Source organism: Callorhinus ursinus, unplaced genomic scaffold (genome assembly GCF_003265705.2).
Source record: "Callorhinus ursinus isolate GAN/ISIS: 27379988/994484 unplaced genomic scaffold, GSC_fseal_2.0 scaffold1, whole genome shotgun sequence".
In the NCBI taxonomy this organism is placed as follows: Eukaryota; Metazoa; Chordata; class Mammalia; order Carnivora; family Otariidae; genus Callorhinus; species Callorhinus ursinus.
This window is the reverse complement of record NW_027397063.1, coordinates 129,869,989-129,879,958: the sequence shown is the minus strand read 5'-3', so window position 1 is coordinate 129,879,958 and position 9,970 is coordinate 129,869,989.

Sequence of the window (9,970 nt, the reverse complement as noted above, 5' to 3'; positions counted from 1 at the left end):
TGAACTACAACCACATGCAACAATATGAACAAATTTCACTATCATAATATTGTGCAAAAGAAAAGACAGAAAGGAATACATATGGCAAATTGATATAAAGTTTAAAAACATGAAAAACTTAATAGTATTTTTAGGGATACATATAGGTGATAAAGAAAAGCAAAAGAACGAATATCACAAATGGTAGGATAATGGTTATTCTTAAAGGAGAATAAAGGGAAAAGTACTCAAGAACAGTCTCAGAGCTGGTGGATTATTGGTAATATTCTTTATTCTCATTTTTAGCAATGGTAGTATGTGTGTTCATTATTATTCTTTAAAGGTCATATAATTTTATATGCTTTCCTGTACATGTGTTAGATTTCACAGTTTTTACTGAGAAAATGGAAGTATCCAGCCCACTACAGTCTTCCCCAAGCAACTCATCAGATGTGGGGCATCTGTTCCTTCCACCTTCTTCTTCACACATGGAGTCAGACTTTTCAATCTTATAGAAAAGAAGGAACAATACCAAAAATTATTAATGCAAAATTCCTTGGGTAGTGCAAGCATGGTTTAAAGAAAGTCAGTTAGAAGGGGGCTCAAACCCCCCAAATAAGTGATATCCTCAGCCCACAGATTCCTAAGATTTGGGGCACACAAGATACTGTGAGTAAAAGTACTTCCTCTCAGTGTAACGGTTGTGAGGGCTCTGGATTCAGGTAAATCAGTCACTACATTGTATAGCTTCTGGGGGTGCCCTCAGGGGTCCAGGGAAGATCTCTGAGAGTTCAAAAATCTGCCTCCTCCAGAGGCAATTTTGGCAACTTAGACATCTTCTGTCAGGTAAATTTATGCATGGCTTCCATTCTATTCTTCCAGATAGAATAATCCAAAATATTTTTCACTTCCGATATACATGAATAAAAGCTGTAAGTGTTATCTTACTTGAGATTCTTAACTGCAAGCAACAGAAGCTGCCTCTGGTTTATAAAATAGAAAAGGAATTTATGAAAACAATATTGGGCATCTCACAGAATCCTTGAGAGAAATGGAGACCACATCCAAGCTAAGCTTCCAGGATCAATGTCCAAAGCCCTGCAGTACAGCTGGTCCGACGAAGAATTGAGGGTCACTGTTGTTGCCCCCGTCAATGCCACTTGCAGGACAAAATTTCAGGCTTGCGATTGTGGCCACTCCAAAAGCTGGAGGCGTCTGCTGTCACCATAATGGGGTCCATATGGTACTTCCTTCTCAAGTTGCTCATTCCCAAATTGAGGTCTCCTATTTGATGTGTCTGACTGGTAGAATTTAGGTCACTAGTTCTAGGTACAAGAGAAGCTGAGAAGGAATTTTCTGGATGCTACCAAGGTACTGGGCAGCCACAAATCATGAACGATGTCTACTTGGTGGTAGACATCCATGTTCTTTTGCTTAAAAAACTTTCTGTCTGGTATAACTTACGGAATAACAAAAATTCAGTTACTGCCAATTTCTAAGTACATGATTGATGATATTTTTAACTCTCCAGAAAAAGCATGAAATTTCACCATCTGTTTTGCTCTTTTGTCCCTTGTGGGCAATAAATTTTCCAGAGTCCCCATGATTCAGAGGAGACAGAGGTGGGGTCTCTTTCTGAGTCTGTATGCACACTTTATATCCATTTCCATACCACTCAGAAGGGGTTTAGTAACCAGAAATGTCCAGTTGAACCATTTTGAAGGAAGTAGTCAGCATATAAGAGCCTTGTGGTGGTGAGGATCCACCTTGAGGTAGTTCTAAAATCCTGGAGGCTCGAGGTGAGGGCTGGTGGAGAACGGTCACAGGCTGGATTAGATGCCAACTTCATGGCTAGCAGCCACGCCGCTCCCTCACAAGCTGCTGTGTTTTGAAGCTATCTTGCAAGAATTCCTGTCTTGTTGAAGAGGGATTTAAGATTGTAAAAGGCAAATTCCTTTTTTTCTCTATTCCAGTTAGTAATTTGACACATTTGCTTTCTACACTGGGACCTTTAGCTCCAGAGGACACCATCTCTGCACAACCTATTTTTACATAGGAATCAAGGCTACCTGGTGGGAATGAGGGGGGTCAGTGGCAGAGGGAAGGGAGGGAAAGCTGCTGGGATTTTTTTTTTTTTTTTACTTTAAACAACTTAAAGCAATTTTCCCCATTTACTTTCTCGGTATATTATTACTTCATTACTTCTTTACCTTAGAAATTGCAGTTCAGAGGTTACCATGAAAGTTTTTAAAATGTTTTCATAGTAGAGCTTGAGCTATGTGGGAAAATTTTGCTTTATTTCCTATTTTAACTTTTAAAGCACTTAAGGAAAAAGCTTTGAGCTTTGTGAATGCCTTACATTCTGTAGTATCTGAATTATAGGGCTGTCTGGGTCAGAGTGAGCTTAAGTGAATGGTTGAGAGTACTCATGGGATGGACAAGACTTCAGATGCAGGCTATGGCACCTGGGACTGAGGTTAGCAAAAGACTGGATGCAGTAAGGGAGAAGGGCTGATGGAGTTAGCATTGAGAGTATAATATGGTAGATACCCTGCTGCTCATTTTCTTGAGAGAATCTCCCCCTCTCCTCTTTTCAGAACACTGAGATGGAATGTTAGTCAGTGTTTATTGGATGTCACAAGAAGTAGAGGATTTCATTAAAACATCAGAACTACCTCCTCCTTATGTTCTTAAAAAATACATTGAGTCATTCAGGTTCCAAACAGAAATGAGAAAATGTGTTACCTAGAGAGATTATCCATGAAACAAGAGCTGGGAGCTAGTAGAAGCTTCTGCTCTGGAGAATTTTAAGAGGACACAGCTACCAAATGCACTAATAAATTGATGAGTAGAATGCAAAGAGTCCAAAAATAGATCCTACAACATATGGGAATTTCATATATGATAAAGTCACCATTCCAATTCATTGGGGAATAATGGATGTTTTAGTTAATTCAGTTGACCTATCCATCTGGGAGAAATAAAAGTAGACCCCTTCCTCACACCATATGTAAACAAAGTATAAATGTATATTTAAACATGCAAATGTAAAAATGTAAATGTAGATTAAAAATCTGACATTCTTTTTTTTTTTAAAGATTTTATTTATTTATTTGACAGAGAGAGACAGCCAGAGAGAGAACACAAGCAGGGTAAGTGGGAGAGAGAGAAGCAGGCTTCCCACCGAGCAGGGAGCCCAATGTTGGGCTTGATCCCAGGACCCCGGGATTGTGACCCGAGCCAAAGGCAGATGCCCAACGACTGAGCCACCCAGGTGCCCCCAAAATCTGACATTCTTAATATAAAAGTATAAGAAGAAAGTATAGGAGACTACATGAATGAGGAACATCTTAAGTAAAAAAAAACTAGATATCACAAAAGAAGAAGTTGACCAATGTACATCAAAATGAAAAACTGTATAGCAAAGGTGCCATAAATGATCTTTTTTTAAATGCTAGACTGGGAGAAATTATTTGTCATCCACATGGTTAATATCTCTGGTATATTAAAAGTTATAACATATTAATAAATAAAATGCAAAAATTAGTAAAATATATACATACACTAGAATAGTGATGAAACCTATGAGAAAGTGTTCAATATCACTCCAATCTAGGAAATTAAAATAAGATACAGTTTTCACAAGGAAAAAAAAGTTTTATATATAATTATACTTATAGTATTAGATATTTTCAAGAAGGAAGGAAAGACCTACCTATAGGCATATATATGTTTTAGAAGATATACATCAAAATGTTAAATTAATCACCTCAGGGTTAGGGAAAGATACTGAGCCAAAAGAAAAGAAATTAATTTTCTCTTTTCATATATCTTTGTAGTGTTTTACTTACCCTGATGAGAATATATTAATTTTGTGGTTTAAAAAATAATCTAACAATGAAGCACTGTTTTGATCCTGAGTTCTTCTGTCACATGAGGCTGATGAGGCATTTTGGATCCATCATAACTGAGCCCTGCCTCCATCCAAAGTCCCACCAGACACCTGGAAAATGACAGGGCTACCAGAACTGTAAGTGTGGGAAAGGAGCCCCGAACTTGAAGAGAGATGATGACTGTGGGCATGCTGATGCAACTCTCTGAGCCTGGGTTTCCTCATCTATAAAATAGGATTGATATCATTTGTTCTTCATGGCTCACAAAGGTATCATGGGATCATTGCTTTTTAACTCAAAGCCTGGTGTCTTCACGAACATGTTAAAATGGCCCACTCTGAAGCCCATGGTGATCTAGGACTTGGTTGAATGACTTGCCAACTGGACTGTATGGAGAAGAAAGTCAAGTCTTTGAGAGGATAGCATGTTTACAAATTAGAGATCTTTGGGAATTAGAAAGATACGAAGGAAAGGGAAGATAGTTGTGATTTGGAATTCCAGTATCTATCAGAATATTAAATCATCAGAAGCCTCAACAGACCTTCTCTGGAACTAAAATCTCTTATCTAGGTCAATGCTTCCTTCAAAAAAACTTGCATGGAATGTCTTATTCTTAAAAAAGAAAAAAATTATAAATGAAATTATCTTAATTTTTTTTTGCTAGTCACATAGAAATTCTTGCAGAATTACTGAAGACTTCATTTAAAATTTCTTGGATAGCTCTTTAGAGAGATGTTTATCATCTAAATCCTTCTCCCAAAAGTCTAAGAAAATGAGATGATTTGTGACATGTTCAATGAATGTCTGTAATATCAATGGCTGTGTTTACAGCCATAATTCAGTATAATTTCCCTGGGCTCAGTGAGCATTTTCTGGACTATGGGCACCTGGTACTGATGGTATTTGAAGAGTGCTTTGTTCGCTCTGTAGTGGTGATGTCAGGGAAGGTTTACATGGTGGTTAGGAAATGTTAACCTTGATTTTATCCTAAATTGGTCAACCGTCAGCTATTGTCATCAAATCAGTGACTCTCCCTAGGTCTTTTTTACCCTTATGGTAAATAAGGCAATTATATAACCTGGGATTCAGATCATTATTTTTGAAAGATTTTATTTATTTATTTGACAGAGAGAGAGAGAGCACAAGCAGGGGGAGCGGCAGGCAGAGGGAGAGGTAGAAACAGGCTCCCTGCTGAGCAGAGAGCCCGATGTGGGGCTGGATCCCAAGATCCTGGGATCATGACCTGAGCCGAAGGCAGCTGCTTAACCAGCTGAGCCACCCAGGTGCCCCAGGTGCCCTCAGATCATTATTTTTTGCTGTAACATCTTAAGAGAAGGTTCCAGTTGGTGGATGGATTTTTACTTTTAAGTTGACTATCTAGATGTGTCACTTTTTCTTTCTGAGCAACTTTCAATTTATGCATATCATAGTTTGACTTCAGTATCACTGTAATTATGTATTGTATGTGTTAGGAAATCATTGCTTTGAAACTGAAATTAAACCAATTATAATAATGATTGACATTTACTCTTATTAGTAATGATTAACAATGAGGATAGCTAAAACAGGTTTTAGGTTATATAGACATTCTAATTGACAAATTGTAAACTCACTTAATGCTCCCTCATCCATTGTGACCCACCAGTGCAAGGGTCAATAAACTATGCTGCACAGGTCAAATTTAATATGCCACCTGATTTTGTAAACAAACTTTTATTGGAACACAGCCACGTTCATTTCCTTACATATTGTTTATAGCTGCATTCATGCAACATCAGCAAACCTGAGTAATTGAGCCAGAGACCTAATAGCTCCCAAAGCCTAAAATAGTTTTTGTAGGTCCCTTTACAAAAAGTTTACCAATCGCTGCACCAATGTATCTCTTATCTTAATTGGGAGGCCTGCCTGCTCTACAGAGGAAACTGTCTATCCTTTTGTCTGATATTTAAGGCCTGATTTACCCAGACAAGGGACTTTCCATTTTTCTCTTCCATGGAGCCTCTATTTCAACCAAGATAGTCTCTTTCTACTTCTTGCAGATGAAATGTTCTCCCTCCTATCCTCTCCCCAGCCCCAGATTACAGTTAGTCAGGACAGTGACCCTAAATAATTCATAGTGATGTAAATCCTTGCTTTTCAAAGTGTGGTCCACAAATCAGCAGCATTAACATCATCTGGGGGCTTGCTAGAATTGCCGAATCTCAGGCCACAACCCAGACCAACAGAATCAGAATCTGTATTTTAATAAGATCCTCAGATGAATTGAAACAGTGATCTAAAATAATGCTATCCAATAGAACTTTCCACAATGATGGAAATGATCTCTCTCTCCAGTGTCCAGGATGTAGCCACTAGCCACATGTGAATATGGATATCAAGCAACTATGGCTAGTGCAATTCAGATTCAATTTTTAATTTTATTTTATTTAAATTTAAATTTATAAAACCACATTCAGCTGGGAGGCTACATATTGTAGAGTACAGCTCTAAATTGTGCTCTCAGAAAGGAATCCTAGGTGGGACACTTAGAGCTCACTCCCAAGAAGCTTCCAAAGTCACCTGGAGCATTCCATCATTGATCTGAGCCTGGAAAACAATATACCTTATGGGACATCCAGCAAGGTCCCTATGGGGTTTATGGCTAGAGAGCTATATGTCCCCAAAAGCCTGAGATAGGCAGGGATATTGACTATATGTGGGAACTCGAGGGCCAAATCCTCCAAGACAACTGTTGGTCCCAGGTAGTAACTGAGACATGGGCATGACTGGGTCTAAGGATCGATCCCAGGAGGGTGGTGAGGAAAGGCAATACCTCCATCAAGCTGGTGTATCCAACTGAGAGAGCCAGGCTCAGGCCTGACTCTCCCCTTATCCAAACCACATAGGCTTAAGGACCAGAGGGCCCCAACCACAAGGACATTTAAAGGTCATCTTCTGCAATAGTTCTACACATGGTTGCTGCAGCTGAGGCCCTTAACAGGTGAACAACTTACACAAGCGTGTGCAGGGAGCCAGTGGCAAAGTGAGGGGTGAACCTAGGGCATCTTTTCACAATCTCCAGGATAGCGTTTCCAACTGAAGACAGAGCAAAAGCCCTCTCTGCCCAATCTGGCTCAGAGGCTATGTCCTCACCAAGAGTGGGACCCCCTACCCTCACTTTATCCCCAGTGCTCAGAAGTTCACCCTTTGCTTCATGGTCTGGGAGCTGCTACTGAAGAAAGCTGAGATATGCTCTGAGGTGCCCGATTCTTATCTTTCTTGGCTCAAACTCCATTTCCCAGAAGAGCTCTGCCCGTCATAAGCCTAATACATTCATTTATTAGGGCTTCCCTAACAAATTATCACAAACTCCTTGGCTTAAAAAAACACAAACGTCTTCTTTCATGGTTCTAGAGGCCAAAAGTCTGAAATGAAGGCCGATGCTCCCTCTGAAGTCTCTACAGGAGAATCCCCCCTTGCCTCTCCCAGCTTCTGGTGGCTCCTAGTGTTCCTTGGCTTGTGACAACATAACTCCAATCTTTGCCTTCAACTTGTCATGGCCCCCTTCCCTATGTTTCTCTGTGTTTTCTCCTTTCCCATCTCTTAAAGGACATCTGTTGTCATTGGATTTAGGACCCACCCTAATCCAAGATGGTCTCATCTTGAGATCTTTACCTTACTTACATCAGCAAAGACCCTCTTTCCAAATAAGAGCAGACTCACAAATACCAGAGTTTAGGATTTGGACATGTCTTTTGGGGACCACTATCCAACCCACTAAACCCTGTGTCCAGGTTTCTTTCCAGAAAGCCCCAGTGCCTTTCTTTCTGTGAGTGTCAGCATCTTCCTCTCCTGGCATTGTCCTACTTGTCTTCCAAACACATTGCAGGGGCTCGACAAAGCTTGTTTCTTGGAGCAGCAGAAACAAGCTTGAAAGAACTCCAAATGATAGGGTTTCATTTTAGCTATGTACCCTGGAGGCATGGAAACCTCCAGGGTGCTGCCCCTTTTCTCCTGGCCCTGCCTCCCTGACTTAACCTTCCGTGGCTTGCAGAAAGGACATCCCCTTCAACTGGCCCATCATTTTGGTCCCAGTCCTACAGTCCTCAGTCAGAATGCTCCTATACCCAACAGGAGAATGCCTAAGGACTGCCTCACATTCACCAATATATGAGATGCTCTCTCACTGTCTTCCATCAGCAAGCTCTCCACTAAAACTGAATCTCCAGCCCCTAGAGGAGTGGTAGGTCTGGGTCTGGTACATATAGATCATGATTGGGCAGGACTTAGACACCTGGCCTGGGGAAATATCCATAGATGAGGATGAGCCAGAGTCTTTCCAAGGAAATAAGAACTAAGAAGCCTGGAGACTGCAGATTGTGTGGGGATGGGTGTTGCTGCTGGCTGTGAGGTCTTGTACATTCTGAATTGGTGATCATGTTGGGAGACAGCCACGTTGGGAGACAGCCATGTTGGGCTGTGTGCAAGCCAAGGAAGTTTGCCCAGACCAGGGCTGAGGTGCAGAGAGCTGTAGACATGAGACCACTCAGTCTGGGAGTACGAAAGTGAGACAGAGTGTGAGCGAGCAAGAGCAAGAGAGATGCCTAATAACTTTTCATTTTACTCCCTTCCTATACTTTATTTGTGAATGTATCTATTATTTTACTAGGAACCTCCTTTTAATTCAAACAAGCTAGAGTGGGGTATTGCCTTTTTTTTTTTTTAGATTATTTATTTATTTATTTATTTGAGAGAGAGAGAATGAGAGATAAGAGCACGAGAGGGAAGAAGGCCAGAGGGAGAAGCAGACTCCCTGCTGAGCAGGGAGCCCGATGTGGGACTCGATCCCAGGACTCCAGGATCATGACCTGAGCTGAAGGCAGTCGCTTAACCAACTGAGCCACCCAGGCACCCGGTTTTGCCCCTTTTAACCAATAAACAGCCAAAAACATATATAATCTGTTACCTTGTAAAGACCAGCCCAATTGGAAGAACATCTTATAAGAGGCATTCAATTAATTGTTATTGAAAGAACAATCAACAAAAAGGGAAAAGATCGAATGAGCAAACTGTTCTTGGGCCCTTGTAATTTAACAAATTGGCATCATGATTTATAAATTAATTGCTTGTGAGTTTTGTCAATACAAATTATTCTTTCCCCCAAGAGCCTCAGCATTTGTGGATGAGTTGATAAAGTTGTGTTTCTGAATCTGAAATTTGAGGTGACAGTCACAACAATCACAGGAACTTGATTAAGCATCTTGGCGGTTCTACACATTCTTACTACATCTGCTATAGGAGGCTCTGCCAAAGACAGAAAATGAAAATGGGAAGGACCGAAACACAGAATAGTGCTTGATCTTAGATGAAACTGACCTACCTGAGGCTCAGATTTAGACTTTTACATTTGGGGGATTATTTGTGTTCTGAGGATACACTAGGGATAAGATGCCCATGAAAATATTTTGCCTGTTCAACATCAACCTCTTCTCCCCCCAGACATAAATAAGGAGCAGAGAGATTAAAAGGAAATAGCCAACCACAGTAATGGTATGTACAAAACAGTTTGTATTATCCATGTTTTATGGAAGGGATTGAATGTCAGAGAAAAATGGTTTGAAAAAATGTTTTGTTTTCTACAACGTTCAAATGCATGTGGAGAAAACTCTAAAATGTCACCTTTTTGTGCCCTGTTTTCAAAGTTCACATATTAGGCAAGCTGGGGGGAAGACAGCTTGATACCTCGGCGCCAGCTTCTTCAACGTGACATTATGTAACCAAGTTAGATACATTAAGCTTTCCATCATGGCAAACGTGTAAAACTTCAGAGAATTTGCTAATCCTTAAATAAATCTTCTATTTTTAGCCTAACTGCTATAATTGAATTTTCTTTTCCCTTTCTTGCTCAATAGTTATGAGCATCTTTCTATGAAAATTCTTTGATTTCACTGGAAGTCTTAAGAATTGCAAATCGATGAGAAGAGCAAAGATTTAAAAATCCTAAAGACATGGGTTCAAATCTTAGCCTTAAACTGAATGTCAGTTTCTGGATATGCAAAATTATCATGGCGAAGTTTACTTACTAATGTGATCAGGAACAAGAAATGCAGTAGCATTTA